The sequence below is a fragment of the Gorilla gorilla genome, chromosome 18 (assembly GCF_029281585.2).
Source record: "Gorilla gorilla gorilla isolate KB3781 chromosome 18, NHGRI_mGorGor1-v2.1_pri, whole genome shotgun sequence".
NCBI classification, from domain to species: Eukaryota; Metazoa; Chordata; class Mammalia; order Primates; family Hominidae; genus Gorilla; species Gorilla gorilla.
In genome coordinates, this window is record NC_073242.2 from 14,035,318 (window position 1) to 14,052,758 (window position 17,441).

At 39.1% G+C, this 17,441-nt stretch overlaps 1 protein-coding gene across 9 annotated transcripts in view; it reads left to right on the forward strand.

Annotated features, from left to right (window-relative positions):
• The window catches only part of ATF7IP2 (activating transcription factor 7 interacting protein 2), a 103,028-nt gene that overhangs the window by 19,597 nt on the left and 65,990 nt on the right, over positions 1-17,441 (forward strand). For 2 of the 9 annotated variants that reach the window (XM_055365275.2, XM_019012817.4), the window contains exon 1: positions 8,965-8,998. The exons of 4 other annotated variants lie outside the window; for them this stretch is intronic. The gene's annotated coding sequence lies outside the window, so the exon portion shown is untranslated. Of the gene's footprint in view, positions 1-8,958; positions 8,999-11,275; positions 13,971-17,441 lie in introns of those variants that run through there. 3 more of the 9 variants (XM_063699990.1, XM_063699992.1, XM_063699991.1) reach the window with 3 other exon arrangements.

The following is a 17,441-nucleotide window of genomic DNA, read 5'->3' on the forward strand; positions in this document are numbered from 1 at the left end:
TTCTTATCACATCCTGCCGGACAAAAAGGCCAAACCACCTGACCACAGGAATATCTTCATCAACATCCTCCCAGGCAGCAAGCCATACCACCTAGATCCCTCCTGCCCAGACCTACAATTACCCCAGCCTGTAAGTGGCAGTGGGTCCTGGCACTAAGTTGGTCCCCTGTGTAGGTTTGTACTGACAATAAACCTGTGTTGCTGTTGAGCTGCCAACTCTGTCCTTAACCCTTGACTTTCCTTCAAAACCTAACAGAAGCTTTCACTTGAAGTCAGGAGTTCGTAACCAGCCTGACCAACATGGTAAGACCCCATCTCTACTAAAAACAAACTAGCTGGGTGTGGTGGCACGTGCCTGTAATCCCAGCTACTCAGGAGGCTGAAGCAGGAGAATTGCTTGAACCCAGGAGGTGGAGGTTGCAGTGAGCCGAGATCATGCCACTGCACTCCAGCCTGGGCGACAGAGTGAGAATCTGTCTCAAAAAAAAAAAAAGAAAAGCTTCAAATAATTTTTTTCATAGAATATTTTACTCTGTCACTCAGGCTGGAGTGCAGTGGTGCAATCACGGCTCACCACAGCCTCGACCTCCACAGGATCAAGCAATCCTGCCATCTCAGCCTCTCGAGTAGCTGGGACTACAGGTGTTCACCACCACCCTTAACTAATTTTTTATATTTTGTAGAGATGGGGTTTTGCCACGTTGCTTGGGCTGATCTTGATCTCCTGGGCTCAAGCTGTCCACTTGCCTCAGCCTTCCAAAGTGCTGGGATTACAGGCGTGAACCACTGTGCCCAGCCAACTTAAAATAATTAACCTAATGATGCATCTTAAAGAACTAGAAAAGCAAGAGCAAAGCAAACACAAAAGTAGTAGAAGAAAAGAAGTAATAAAGATCATTGCAGAAGAAACAAAAGATCAGTGAAATGAAAAGTTAGTTTTTTTAAATATAAAGCAAACATTTATGCAGACTGTGAAAAAGAACACCTCAGAAATTCGAAGCATCATTTGTGGCTACTATGAGCAACTTTGTAGGCTAGTAAATTGGAAAATCTAGAGGAAATGGATCCATTCCTAGGCACATACAACCTACAAAGATTGAACCATTAAGAAATCAAAAACCTGAACAGACCAGTAAAAAGTAATGACATAAAAGCCGTAATAAAACATTGCCCAGCAAAGAAAAGCCTGTGCCCCAGTTGCTTCACTGCTGAATTCTACTGAACATTTAAAGAAGTAATACCAATCCTACTGAAATCATTTTGAAAAATAGATGAGGAGGTAATACTTCCAAACTCATTCCATGAGGTTACCCAATACCAAAACCAAACAGACACATAAAAATAAATAAAACTACAGACCAATATGAGTATTGATGTAAAAATCAGCAAAATGGTAGAAAACTGAATTTAACAATGCATGAAAAAGAGTATTAATCATGACTAAGTAGGATTTCACCTGGCTTCAACATATGCTAGCTATCAATGTGATACATTATATCAACAAAATGAAGGACAAAAATATGGTCATTTCATTTGATGCTGAAAATGCATTTGATAACATTCAACTTCCCTACATGATAAAAACCCTCAAGAAACTGGGTATAGAAGGAATGTATCTCAACGTAATAAAAGCCACATATGACAGACCACAGTTAGTATCATCCTGAATGGGGAAAAACTACAAAAGAACTACAAACCTTTGGTTTAAGATCTGGAACACAACAAGGCTGCCCGTTTTCACCACAGTTACTGAACATAGTACTGTAAGTCCTAGCTAGGTGAATCAGAGGAGAAATAAGGGGCATGCAAATTGGGAAGGAAGAAGTCAAATTGTCCTTATTTACAGATGATAAGATCTTATATTTGGAAAATCCTAAACAATCCACCAAAACTAGTAATACTGATAAATTGAGTATAGTTGCAGTATACAAAATCACCATACAAAATTCAGTACCATTTCTATATGCTAACAGTGAATGATATGTAAAGGAAATCAAAATAGTCTCATTTATAATATTGACAAATAAGATTATTTTTAAAATTTTTTATTTCTGTAGGTTATTCAGGAACAGGTGTTACTCGGTTACGTAAGTTCTTTAGTGGTGATTTGTGAGATTTTGGTGCACCCATCACCCGAGCACTATACACTGAACCCAATTTGTGGTCTTTTATCCCTCATCACCCTTTCCCCTGAGTCCCCATAGTTCATTGTATCATTCTTAGGCCTTTACATTCTCATAGCTTAGCTCCCACTTGTGAGTGAGAACATGCAATGTTTGGTTTTCTACTCTTGAGTTACTTCTTTCTTTCTTTTTTTTTTTAGATGGAGTCTCGCTCTCTCACCAGGCTGGAGTGCAGTGGCACGATCTTGGCTCACTGCATCCTCTGCCTCCTGGGTTCAAGCGATTCTCCAGCCTCAGCCTCCCAAGTAGCTGGGACTACAGGCATGTGCCACCATACCTAGCTAATTTTTGTATTTTTAGTAGAGGTGGGGTTTCACCATGTTGGCCAGGATGATCTTGATTTCCTGACCTCGCGATCCACCTGCCTTGGCCTCCCAAAGTGCTGGGATTGCAGATGTGAGCCACCATGCCCAGCTTATATCACAATTTCTTTATGCACTCGTTGATTAATGGGCATTTGGGCTGGTTCCATATTTCTGCAATTGTGAATTGTGCTGCTATAAATAAGCCTTTGCAAATGTCTTTTTTGTATAATGACTACTTTTCCTCTAGGTGGATACCCAATAGTGGGATTGCCGGGTCAAATGGTAGTTCTACTTTTAGTTCTTTAAGGAGTCGCCACACTGTTTTCCATGATGGTTGTGCTAGTTTACATTCCCACCAGCAGCGTAGAAGTGTTCCATTTACACCACATCCACACCAACATCTATTATTTTTTGACTTTTTGATTATGGCCATTGCAGGAGTAAGGTGGTATTGCACTGTGGTTTTGATTTGCATTTCCCTGATCATTAGTGGTGATGAGCATTTTTTCATATGTTTGTTGGCCATTGGTATATCTTCTTTTGAGAATTGCCTGTTCATTTCGTTAGCGCACTTTTTGATGGGATTATTTGGTTTTTTTCTTGCTAATTTGTTTGAGTGCCTTGTAGACTCTAGATATTAGTCATTTGTTGGATGTATAGGTTATAAAGATTTTCTCCCACTCTGTGGGTTATCTGTTTACTCTGCTGACTCTTCCTTTTTCTGTGCAGAAGCTCTTTAGTTTAATTAAGTCCTGCCTATTCATCTTTGTTTTTGTTGCATTTGCTTTTGGGTTTTTGGTCATGAAATCCTTGCCTAAGTCAATGTCTATGTTGGAGATAAATGCTCGGTTCGCAAAGTGAAACCAGCACTCTGGCAAAAGTTTTCCCAGCAAGGCAATTTACTTCTGCAGAAAGGTGCTGCTCGTGTCATTCACGATCACAAGAGCACACTGAACAAAGGAGGGAAAGGGTTATTCCTAATGTGGCCCCTACATCTGTATCAATCTCCCATGGGCGGGGGGTAGGCGGGTCAGACTGCACATTCTAAGTTGACCTGATTGGCTATTTGTGGATATTTTCCAAATAAGGAAGGGAAGGGGGATGTGCGTTACAGTGGTGGGACGTGTGGTTTCGAAGGGTGGAATGGGTGCAGAGTTAGCAAACAAGGGAACAGATGTGAGTTATTGATTAGAACTGATAGGAAGGTTGTTTACACTAATTAGGGGCAAGGAGGCATGGAGAACAAGAAAGTTGAGTTTGAGAACAAAGAATAAGGAAGTTAACAAGCTAAACCTTTGCAGAGGAATTTATTATATCTTATATGTAGAAGGGTTTTTCTGATGTTATCTTCTAGAATTTTTATAGTTTCAGGTCTTAGATTTAAATCCTTGATCCATTTTTTTTTTTTTTTATTGAGACTTTTTTTTTAATGAGCCATTCTCCTGCCTCAGCCTCCTAAGTAGCTGGGACTACAGGCGCCTGCAACCACACCCAGCTAATTTTTTTAATTTTAATAGAGATGGGGTTTCACGGCGTTAGCCAGGACGATCTCGATCTCCTGACCTCATGATCTGCCCGCCTGGGCCTCCCAAAGTGCTGGGATTACAGGCGTGAGCCACCATGCCCAGCCTCCTTGATCCATCTTGAGTTGATTTTTGTCTAAGGTGAGAGATGAGGATCCAGTTTCATTCTCCTACATGTGGCTTGCCAGTTATCCCAACACCATGTGTTGAATAGAGTGCCCTTTCCCCACTTTATGTTTTTGTTTGCTTTGTCAAAGCTCAGTTGACTGTAAGTATTTGATTTTCTCAGTTCTGTATCCTGTTCCATTGGTCTTTGTGCCTATTTTTATACCAGTAGCATGCTGTTTTGGTGACTATGGCCTTATAATGTAGTTTGAAATCAGGTAATGTGATGCCTCCAGATATGTTCTTTTTGCTTAGTCTTGCTTTGGCTATACAGGCTCTTTTTTGGTTCCATATGAATGTAGGATTCTTTTTTCTAGTTTTGTGAAGAAGATGGTGGTATTTTGATGGGAATTGCATTGAATTTGTAGATTGCTCTTGGCAGTGTGGTCATTTTCACAGTATTGTCTCTACCCATCCATGAGCACGGGATGTGTTTCCATTTGTTTGTATCATCTGTGATTTCTATCAGCAGTGTTTTGTAGTTTTCCTTGTAGAGGTCTTTTGACTCCTTGGTTAGGTATATTCCTAAGTTTTGTTTTGTTATGTTTTGTTTTGTGTTTTGTTTTGTTTTTGTTTTTGTTTTTGTTTTGTTTTGTTTTCCCCCAGCTATTGTAAAAGTTGTTGAGTTCTGCATGTTTCTCAGCTTGGTTGCTGCTGGTGTATAGGAGAGCTACTGATTTGTGTACAGTAACTTTGTATCCAGAAACTTTGCTGAATTCTTTTGTTAGTTTGGGAGCTTTTTGGAGGACTCTTTAGGGTTTTCTAGGTATACAGTCACATCATCAGCACACAGTGACAGTTTGACTTCCTCTTTATCGATTTGGATGCCCTTTATTTCTTTCTCTTGTCTGATTGCTCTGGCCAGGAAGAGAAGTGGTAAGAGTGGGCATCCTTGTCTTGTTTCACTTCTCAGAGGAACTGAGGCCACTGCACCTGGCCTATGTTGGCAATTTTTTAATTGCCATGTCAATCTCAGTATGTTATTGGTCTTTCAGGGTATCTATTTCTTCCTGATTTAAATGTTTTCAACTTTTCCCCATTTAGTATTATGTTGGCTGTGGATTTGTCATAGATGGCTTTTATTACATTGAGGTATGTCCTTTGTATGCCAATTTTGCTGAACGTTTTAATCATAAAGGGATGCTGGATTTTGTTGAATCCTTTTTCTGTGTTTATTTAGAGATGATTGTATAATTTTTGTTTTTAATTCTTGTTATGTGGTGTATCACATTTATTGAATTGCATATGTGAAACCACCCCTGTATTTCTGGTATGAAACCCTCTTGATCATGGTGGGTTATCTTTTTGATATGTTGTTGGTTCAGTTAGCTAGTATTTTGTTAAGGACTTTTGCATCTATGTTCATCAGGGATATTGGTCTGTAGTTTCCTGTTTTGATTATGTCCTTTGCTGGTTTTTGTATTAGGGTGATACTGGCTTCATAGAATGATTTAGGGAGGATTTCCTCTTTCTCCATCTTTTGGAATAGAGTCAGGATTGGTACCAATTTTTCTTTGAATGCCTGGTATAATTCAGCTGTGAATCTGTCTGGTACTGGGCCTTTTTTTTTTTTTTTTTTTTTTGGTGTTTTGTTGTTGTTGTTGTTGTTTTGTTTTGTTTTGTTTTTTTGAGACAGAGTCTGGCTGTGTCACCCAGGCTGAAGTGTAGTGGCACAGTCTTGGCTCAAGCAGTTCTCCTGTCTCAGCCTCCAGAGTAGCTGGGATTACAGGCGTGTGCCACCATTCCTGGCTGATTTTGTATTTTTAGTAGAGATGTGGTTTCACCATGTTGGCCAGGCTGGTTTGAACTCCTGACCTCTGGTGATCCACCCACCTTGATCTCTCAAAGTGCTGGGATTACAGGTGTGAGCCACTGCGCCTGGCCTATGTTGGCAATTTTTTAACTGCCATGTCAATCTCACTGTATGTTATTGGTCTTTCAGAGTATCTACTTCTTCCTGATTTAAGCTAGGAGGGTTATATCTTTCTGGGAATTTATCCATCTCCTCTAGGTTTTCTAGTTTATATGCATAAAGCTGTTGAATTAGCCTTGAATGATCTTTTATATTTCTGTGGTGTCAGTTGTAATATCTCCCATTTTGTTTCTAGTTGAGCTTATTTGTTTTTTTTTTCTCAGCTTTTCTTGGTTAATCTTGCTAATGGTCTATTAATTTTATTAACCTTTTCAAAGACCCAGCTTTTTGTTTCATTTATCTTTTTCTGTTTTTTTTTGTTTTTTGTTTTTGTTTTTTTACACTTTTAAGTTCTAGGGTACATGTGCACAAGGTACAGGTTTGTTACATAGGTATACATGTGACATGTTAGTTTGCTGCACCCATTAACTCATCTCATTTATCTTTTGTATTTTTTTTTGTTTCAATTTCATTTAGCTCTGCTCTGATCTTAGTTATATTCTTTCTTGTGCTGTGTTTGGGTTTGGTTTGTTCTTGTTTCTCTATTTCCTTGAGGTGTGACCTTAGATTGTCTGTTTGTGCTCTTTCAGACTTTTTGATTTAGGCATTTAGGGCTATGAACTTTCCTCCTAGCCCCGCCTTTGCTATATCCCAGAAGTTTTATAGGTTGTATCTCTATTGTCATTCAGTTTGAAGAACTTTTTAATTTCCATCTTGATTTCATTGTTGACCCAGTGATCATTCAGGAGCAGGTTATTTAATTTCTATGTGTTTGCATGGTTTTGAAGTTTCCTTTTGGAGTTGATCTCCAGTTTTTTTCCACTATGGTCTGAGAGAGTGCTTGATATAATTTCAATTTTATTAAATTTATTGAGGCTTGTTTTGTAGCCTATGATATGGTCTACCTTGGAGAAAGTTCCATGTGTAATGAATAGAATGTATATTCTGCAGTTGTTGGGTAGAATGTTCTGTAAATATCTGTTGAGTCCATTTGTTTCAGGGTATAGTTTAAATCCATTATTTCTTTGTTGACTTTCTGTCTTAATGACCTGCCTAGTGCTATCAGTGGAGTTGAAGTCCCCCACTATTATTGTGTTGCTGTCTATCTCATTTCTTAAGTTTTATCAGTTTGGGAACTCCAGTGTTAGGTACTTACATATTTAGGATTGTGATATTTTTCTGTTGGATAATGCTTTTTATCATTATATAATGTCCCTCTTTGTCTTTTTTAAGTGCTGTTGCTTTAAAGTTTGTTTTATCTGATATAAGAATAGCTACTCCTGCTTGCTTTTGATATTCATTTGCATAGAATGTCTTTTTCCACCCCTTTACCTTAAGCTTATGTGAGCCGTTATGTGTTAGGTGAGTCTCTTCAAGGCAGGAGATAGTTGGTTTGTGAATTCTTACCCATTCTGCAAATTCGTGTCTTTTAAGTGGAGCATTTAGGCCATTTACATTTAATGTTAATGATATGGTTTGGCTGTGTCCGTACTCAAATCTCAACTTGCATTGTATCTCCCAGAATTTCTATGTGTTGTGGGAGGGACCCAGGGGGAGGTAATTGAAACATGGGGGCCAGTCTTTCTCATGCTATTCTCGTGATAGTGAATAAGTCTCACAAGATTTGATGGGTTTATCAGGGGTTTCCGCTTTTGCTGCTTCCTCATTTTTCTCTTGCCACTGCCATGTCAGAAGTGCATTTTGCCTCCCGCCATGGTTCTGAGACATCCCCAGCCATGTGGAACTGTAAGTCCAATTAAACCTCTTTTTCTTCCCAATTTCAGGTATGTCTTTATCACCAGCATGAAAATGGACTAATACAGTTAGTGTTTAGTTGTGAGGTACTATTCTGTTCATCATGCTGTTTGTTGCCTTTATACCTTGGTTTTTTGTTTGTTTGTTTATTGTATTTTTGCTTTATAGGTCCTGTGAGATTTATGCTTTAAAGAGGTTCTGTTTTGATGTGTTTCCAAGATTTGTTTCAAGATTTAGAGCTCTTTATAGCAGTTTTTACAGTGTTAGCTTGGTAGTGATGAATTCACTCATCATTTGTTTGTCTGAAAAAGACTGTATGTTTCCTTAATTTATGAAGCTTAGTTTCACTGGATACAAAACTCTTAGCTGATAATTGTTTTGTTAAGGAGGCTGAAGATAGGGCCCCAAATCCTTCAAGCTAGGAGGGTTTGCGGAGAAATCTGCTGTTTATCTGATAGGTTTTCCTTTATAGATTACCTGATGCTTTTGCCTTACAGCTCATAAGATAGGTTTTCCTTTATAGATTACCTGGTGCTTTTGCCTTGTAGCTGATATGATTCTTTCCTTCATCTTAACTTTAGATAATCTGATGCCAGTGTGCCTAGGTGATGCTCTTTTTGCAGTGAATTTCCCAGGTGTTCTTTGAGCTTACTGTATTTGGATATCTAGGTTTTTAACAAGGCTCGGGAAGTTTTCCTTGACTATTCTCCCAAATACGTTTTCTAAACTTTTAGCTTTCTCTTCTTCCTCAGGAATGCTGATTATTCTTAGGTTTGGTTGTTTAACATAATCTCAGACTTCTTGGAGGCTTTGTTCATATTTTCTTATTCTTTTTTCTTTGCTTTGTTGGATTAATTTAAAAACCTTGTCAAGCTCTAAAGTTCTCTTCTGCTTGTTCAGTTCTGTTGCTGAGACTTTCTAGAGCATTTTGCATTTCTATAAATGTGTCCATTATTTCCTGAAGTTTTGATTGTTTTTTATTTATGCTATCTATTTCACTGAAGATTTCTCCCCTTATTTCTTGTATGATTTTTTTGATTTCCTTAAATTAGGCTTCACCTTTCTCTGGTGCCTCCTTGATTAGCTTAATAACTGACCGTCTGAATTCTTTTTCAGGTAAATCAGGGATTTCTTCTTGGTTTGGATCCACTGCTGGTGAGCTAGTGTGATTGTGTGTGTGTGTGTGTGTGTGTGTGTGTTTAGGCGGGGGGGGGGGGATGTTAAGGAACCTTGTTTTGTCATATTACCAGAGTTGGTTTTCTGGTTCCTTCCCATTTGGGTAGGCTCTGTCAGAGGAAAGGTTTAGGGATCAAGACTGTTGTTCAGATTCTTTTGTCCCACGGGATGTTCCCTTGATGCAGTACTCTTCCCCTTTTCCTAGGAATGTGGCTTTCTGAGAGCCGAGCTGTAGTGATTGTTATCTCTCTTTAAAATTAAATACCTAGTAACTAACCGAAGATGTGAAAGATACCTACAATGAAGACTGTAAAACACTGATGAAAGAAATTGAAGAGGACACAAAAAAATTAAAAGATACTTCATGTTTGTGGATTAGAAAAATCGATATTGTTAAAATGGTCATACTGCTTAAAGCAGTCTGCAGATTCAGTGCAGTCCCTATCAAAGCATCGATGACATTCTTCACAGAAATAGAGAAAACAATCCTAAAATTAATATGGAACCACAGAAGACTGAGAATAGCCAACACTATTCTGAACAAAAGGAAGAAAACTGAAGGAATCACATTACCTTACTTGAAGTTATACTGCAGAGCTATAGTAACTAAAACAGCATGGTACTAGCATAAAAACAGACCAAACAGTAGAACAGAATAGATATCCCAGAAACAAATCCATATACCTACAGTGGGTGAACTCATGTTTGACAAAGATGTCAAGAACAAACATTTGCGAGAAGACAGTCTCTTCAATAAATGGTGCTGGGAAAACTGGCTATTCACATACAGAAGAATGAAATTAGATCTGTTATCTCTCACTATATATAAAAAGGCAAAATGGATTACTTAAATCTAAGACCCCAAACTATGAAACTGCTAGAAGAAATTATTGGGGAAACTCTCTAGGACATTGTTCTGGGCAAAAGAATTTTCATAAGCCTTGGTAACCAAATGAAAAATGGACAAATTGGATCACTTCAAGTTAAGCTTCTGCACAGCAAAGGAAACAATCTACAAAGTAAAGAGACAAGGCACAGAATGGGAGAAAATATTTGTAAACTACATGTTTGACATGGCATTAATAACCAGAATATAAGAAGCTCATACGACTCTGTAGGAAAGAATCTAATAATCCAATTATACAATGGTAATACCTGAATAGACATTTCTCAAAAGGAGAGATACAAATGGAAAACAGGCATGTGAATAGCTACCTAATGTCATTGATCATCAACAAAATGCAAATCAAAGCTACAGTGAGATATCACACCTCATTTAAAATAGCTTTTATTCAAAAGACAGGTAATATGAAATGCAGGTGAGGATGTGTAGAAAGGGAATCCTTGTACATTGTTGGTGGGGATGTACATTTGTACAACCAGTATAGAGACCAGTTTGGAGGTTCCTTAAGAAACTAAAAATAGAGCTACCATGCAATCCAGCGATCCCGCTGCTGAATATATACCCAAATGAAAGGAAATCAGTATATCAAAGGGATATCTGCAATTCCATGTTTGTTGCAGCACTGTTCACAATAGCCAAGATTTGGAAGCAACCTAAGTGCTCATCAGCAGATAAATGGATAAAGAAAATGTGGTACATATACACAATAGAATACTATTCAGCCATGAAAAAGAATGAGATCTGTCATTTGCAACAATGTGGATGGCTCTAGAGGTCATTATCTTCAGTGAAATAAGCTAGGCACAGAAAGACACACTTATGTTCTCACTTATTTGTGGGAGCTAAAAATCAAAACATTTGAATTTGCGGTGAGAATAGAAGGATGGTTACCATAGGCTGGGAAAGGTATTTTGTGTTGGGGAAGAAGGTGGGGGTGGTTAATGGGTATAAAAAGTAGTTAGAATGGGCCAGGCACAGTGGCTTACACCTGTAATCCTAGCACTTTGGGAGGCCGAGGCAGGTGGATCACCTGAGGCCAGGAGTTCGAGACCAGCCTGGCCAACATGGCGAAACTGCCTCTCTACTAAAAAACACAAAAGTTAGCCTGGTGTGGTAGTGATGGGCACCTGTAATCCCAGCTACTCAGGAGGCTGAGGCAGCAGAATCACATGAACCCAGTAGGCGGAGGTTGCATTGAGCCAAGATCACACCACTGCACTCCAGCCTGGGCAACAGAGCAAGACTCTGTCTCAAAAAAAAGTAGTTAGAATGAATTAAGACCTAGTTAACCTAGTATTTAATTGCACAACTGGGTGACTATAGTCATCAATAATTTAGTTATACATTTAAAAATAACTAAGACTATAATTGGATTGTTTGTAACACAAAGGATAAATGCTTCAAGGGATAGATACCCCATTTACCAATGTGATTATTATGCATTGCATTTCTGTATCAAAGTATCTTATGTACGCAGAGAAGTTACAAATTAAAACTGGAAATGAAACCTCATGAAAGTATAAGAATCAGAGGTCATATAAAACAATCACATAAAGGAAGAAGAGAAAGGAATCAAATGGCAACACAGTGTAATTCCATTATACCACAAAGATGAGGAAAACAAGGAAAGAATTTATACAACAACTAGGTAATAATTGATAATGTGACAGGATCAAAACCTCTCATATTAACATTGAACCTGAATGGATGAAATGCTCCACTGAAAAGAGAGATTGATGGAATGGATTTTCAAAACCCATCAACCACGTATATGCTGCTTACCAGAAATGTGTCTTACATGGTAAGACACATTTAGACTCAAGTTGAAGGGGTAGAAAAAGATATTCTGTGCAATGGAAACCAAAATTGAGCAGGAGCAGCTAGACATATCTCACATACAATTAGCTTTAAATCAAAAGCAGTAAAGAAAGACAAACATGATCATTATTTAATGATAAAGGGATCAATTCAACAAGAGGATATAACAATCCTAAATATGCATGCACTGAACACTGGGCCACCCAGATTCATTAAATATTACTATAGTTAAAGAAAGAGATAGATAGCTGAACAGTAATGGTAGGGAACAACACCACACTCATACTAGACAGAAATTGATAATCTGGTCCTAAAATTTATATGGAAATTCAAGGGACCCACAATAGCCAAAACAGTCTTCTCCAAGAATAACAAAGTTGGAGGACTTAACACATCCTGAATTCCAAACTTCTCACAAATGACAGTAATCAAGATAATGTGGTACAGACCTATACACAAATGGAATAGAATCGTGAACCCAGAAATACACCTTCTCATTTAAAGTCAATTTGTTTTTTATGAGGGTGTCATAAAAAAGGTAAGTAATGGTGTTTTAAAATTGTGCTGGAACAATTGGATGTCCACGTCGGTCGTGGAGACCCTAACCCAGTGGCACTAGAGGAATTAAAGACACACACACAGAAATACAGAGTGCGGAGTGGGAATCGGGGCTGACAGCCTTCAGAGCTGAAAGCCGCAAACAGAGTTTTACCCACATATTCATTGACAGCAAGCCAGTGGTAAGCATTGTTTCTATAGAGTATAGATTAACTAAAATGGGAAACAAAGGGATGGGCTCTGGCTAGTTATCTGCAGCAGGTATATGTCCTTAAGGCACAGATCACTCATGCTATTGTTTGTGGTTCGGGAACCCCAGGTGGGCCAGGTGTTCCTTGCCCTCATTCTGGTAAACCAACAACCTTCAGCGTGGGCATCATAGCTATCACAAGCATGTCACACTGCTGCAGAGATTTTGTTTATGGCCAGTTTTGGGGCCTGTTTATGGCCAGATTTGGGGGCCTGTTCCCAACCTGTCCCCCTTTTTTGTTTTTGCAAGACGATAGAAGCAAAGGCGGCTTTATCACGGTGAGCAGGAGTCGGGATCCACATCTGCAGACTATACAAAGACAACACAGATTAATAGTGCAATCATCATTGAAATCACAGAGCCTCCAAGTGTTTTTATCCATTTTAATGGGTTAATAGCTGCTAATCTGTCTGCAGCTCCTTCAAGCACTCCAGTTCCTGGCATTAAGGTCAGGTGTGCCTGGGATGCTTTAAATATTTGTTCTTTTAATTTTGCAATGTCCAACGACAAGTTTTGTAGAGTGTCCTTCTAGATGCTTTTTTATTCTGTCCCAAATTTTGATCTTATTAAGAGCCATTAATAGTTTCCACAAATCCTTATGTTTAGCTCCTAGAGCAGGCCATATCATTTGAGGTTGAGGTGCCACTATACTGCCGTGTTTCCAGATAATAGGAACTCTTGCCATACTTCTTACCATTTCTACCATCTGACCGTTTTGTTCAGACCAACTGAACATAGTGTGGCCATGGCACGCAGACTGAGAGGTACAACTCGTGCTAAACATCCCCTTAGGGGACCAATCAGTAATGATTCCATGGGAATCATTGCGCAGCACCTCTGCCTGTTCTGCAGTGCAATCTTCCCAAACAAGTACATTCATTTTTTCGGGCCAGGTCCAATTCTGTTTACAAACAGGTTTTTGATGGCGGTATGCCTCAATTATAGGAGCAGATTTATTATGGTAAATAGTGAGACCAGAAAGCATGTGTAACTGTGTCATAGAATGATTACATGCAGGCATTATTGCCAGCCAAGATTGATAGTGAGGGGGTAGGCAACTGGTGACCTTTCCCAAACAGATAGGTGAATGTTCAAATCCTAGAGAAATATTCCTAACAGTTCCTTCCTCATGTGGGTGAGACGGGCCTCTATTATCTGTAGGACCAAGCATCCAAGAGCTATCATTAGTGTATACCTCCACTGGGGGGTCCAGCCAAGTTACAGGCCATAGAAGTGGTGGAAAAGGTAAATATACCCAATAAGTATAATTGTTCTCTGTGTCAGCCCTTGCTAAAGGAATACTCATGGCAATGGTGATCACTGCTATCATAGCTATCATTAAATTACTCATTGTGATTGGTTGTCCCGCTTTCCTCAGGTTTTCTTCCGCCATCTGTGACAGCTTCTTGATCTGTCCCCAGGTAGGTGGCTGCATTCGACAGGTGTTGCTCGTGACAGTTGGGGTCCTCCTCAGTGTCAGTCTCAACATGGCTGCAACTGGTGTGTGTTTGGAATCCTCCCAAAACCTCTTCCGGAGTATCTGGCTCATAGTAAGGCTTTAGGTATCTCAGTGGCACCCAAATTGGCTGTTGATTCGGTCCTGGCAAAACACAAGCATAACCTCTACCCCAAATTATTATTTTACCTGTTTCCCAATTTTTGTTATTGCATCTCTCCACCAAACCAGTTGTTCTGCTTCTGCCTTTGCAGCTGGTTTCTGTAGATGCTGTTCAGCTGCTGATAGCATCTGGCCTTTAGGCAGGCTCAAAAAATGTAAAGTCAATAATGCTAGATTCAGTTGCATATTCATGATGTCCTGTAGTCCCTGTTTCCCTCCTTTTGCTTTTGCAACGGCTGTTTCGGGGAGAGATTCATTCATTCCACAATGGGTTGTCCTTGAGAATTACATGGGATGCCAGTAATGTGTTTAATATTCCATACAGAGAAAAATGTAGCTAGAGCTTGGTTAGTATATATAGCCTGAGGCATTGTCCATTTTAATAGATGCTGGAATGCCCATCACCGCAAAACACTGCAAAAGATGATGTTTAACACAGGCAGAAGACTGTCCTGATTGGCATGTAGCCTAGACAAAGTGAGAAAAGTTATCTGCACATACATGCACATAAGCTAGTCTCCCAAACGAGGGAACATGGGTGACATCCATTTGCCAAAGAGAATTAGGTTCTAATCTGCGAGGATTAACTCCTCCTATAAAAGATGAGGAATGCACCATTTGGCAGGTTGGGCATTGCTGGATAATAGCTTTAGCTTCTTTCCAGGTAATGCTATACCTGCGTTTGAGACCAGAGGCATTAACATGGGTTAAATTGTGAAAGTGTCTGTCATTAGATACTGCAGTAGCAACTAGGTGATCAGCCATTTGATTCCCTGCAGTCCAAGTCCTGGAAGAGGTGTGTGAGTCCTAATGTAAATGATGTAAAAGGGTGCATTCTATTCCTAACTGCTGTTTGCAATTGGGAAAATAATCAGTTGTTCATCTGTGTGAAATCGTAACTGAGCATTTTCAATTAATTGTGTGGAATGAACCACCTATGAAGAATCAGAAATCACATTAATAGGCATATCGAAAGCAGTCAATACCTCAATTACAGCTACAAGCTCTGCTTTTTGAGCTGAAGTATAGGGCATCTGAAATACTTTACCTTTCAAGCCAGAATAAGAAGCTTTACCATTACTAGACCCACCTGTGAAGACATTTTCAGCACCTTCAGTTGGTTAAAATTTAGTTATTTTAGGGAGAATCCAATTAGTTAATTTCAAAAATTGAAAGAGTTTTGTTTTAGGAAAATGGTTATTGAGAATATCCACAAAATCAGCTAAATGAGTTTGCCAAGTAAGACTATTTATAAAAGCTTGCTGTATTTGTGCCTTTGTGAGAGGGACAATTTTTCCAGGATCATATCCATGTAATTTAACAATCTGAGTTCTCTGATTTCCTATCACAGTAGCAATTTGATCTAAATAAGGAGTTAGAGTCCGTGAATTAGTATGTGGAAGAAAAGCCACTGTACAAGATCTTGCTCTTGAACAATAACACCAGTAGGTGAATCTGAGTTGAAAAAAATTAGAAATCTAGAGTCTTCTCTGGATCTTTTCTGCTTATTTGAGCCTTATGCACTTGCTTCTCAATTAGCTGGAACTCTGCCTCCGCCTCCTTTGTTAATTGCTGAGGGCTATTGCGACTAGGATCACCTCTAAGGATAGAAAATAGATCGCTCGTGGCATAGGTAGGAATGCCTAGAGCAGGTTGTATCCAATTTATGTCCCCTAGTAATTTTTGAAAGTCACTTAATGTTTTCAATTGATCCCTACGTATGGTTGCTTTCTGTGGCACAATGGTAGTATCATTTACTAAGGTCCCCAAGTAGGAGTAAGGAGTAGTAGTCTGAATTTTGTCAGGAGCTATGATTAAACCAGCACAAGAAATCAAAATTTGCAAGTGATCGTAAGATTGGAGTAATAATTCTCTAGTGGGGCAGCACAAAGTATATCATCCATATGATGAATAATGTAACACTGAACATTTTTTACGAGTAGATTCAATTGCTTGCCCTACATACGTCTGGCAAATTGTTGGACTGTTTAACATGCCTTGTGGCAACACTTTCCAATGAAAATGCTTAGCAGGCTGCAGGTTGTTTACCGCAGGAATTGTAAATGCAAGCCATTCACAGTCTTGCTCAGCTAAGGGTTAGTAAAGAAACAGTCTTTTAAATCTATGACTATTAAAGGCCAATTTTTCAGAATCATAGCAGGAGAAGGCAGTCCTGGCTGTAATGCCCCCATAGGTTGTATAACTGAATTAGTGGCCCTTAAGTCAGTTAACATTATCCATTTACCTGATTTTGTCTTCATTACGAAAACTGGAGAATTCCAAGGGGAAAATGTTGGAGCTATGTGTCCTTTTTCTAATTGTTCAGTAACTAAGTCCTCTAAAGCCTCCAGTTTCTCTTTGCTCAGCAGCCATTGTTCTATCCAAATTGGCTTATCTGTTAACCATTTTAAAGGTATAGGTTCTGGAGGCTTAACAATGGCCACCATCAAAAATGATATCCTAAACCTTGGCGGGACTTTGTCTTTCCACTTGAAGCGTTCCTTCAAACTTTGCAAATTTTTTCCTAGCCCCATACCAGGGACATACCCTGTTTCATGCATCATATGTTGACTTTGAGGGCTGTATAATTGCTCTGGAATTAGAACTTGTTCTCATTGTTGTAATAAATCTCTCCCCCATAAATTTATAGGTATAGAAGTTACAATTGGTTGAATAGTCCCAGGTTGTCCCATCAGGCCCTTCACAATGCAAGATATAACTATTTTGATATACTTCAGGGGCTTTACGAACTTCAGCTATGTTAAATTGAGCAGGTTGAATTGGCCATGAGGACAGCCAGTGCTGTAGAGAAATGAATGAGATGTCTGTTACTGTATCTACCAAACTTTTAAATTTCTTTCCCTGAACAGTTATTTCACAGATAGGACATTTATCAGTAATTTGATTCCCCCAATAAGCTGCTTTGCCTTGTTTATTTGTGCTTCCAAATCCTCCTGTTCGTTTAGTTTCACTTTTCCCCATTTCCACATATGGCACAATCAGGAGCTGTGCTATACACGCTCCTGGCTCTGCTTTCCAGGGAACAGAAGTAGATACTGCAATTTGAATTTCCCCATTGTAATCTGAATTAATGGCTCCTGTATGTACTTGCATTCCTTTTAAATTTAAACTAGAGGCCAGGTGCAGTGGCTTACGCCTGTAATCCCAGCACTTTGGGAGGCCGAGGCAGGCAGATCACGAGGTCAGGAGATCAAGACCATCCTGGCTAACATGGTGGAACTTCGTCTCTACTAAAAATACAAAAAATTAGCCA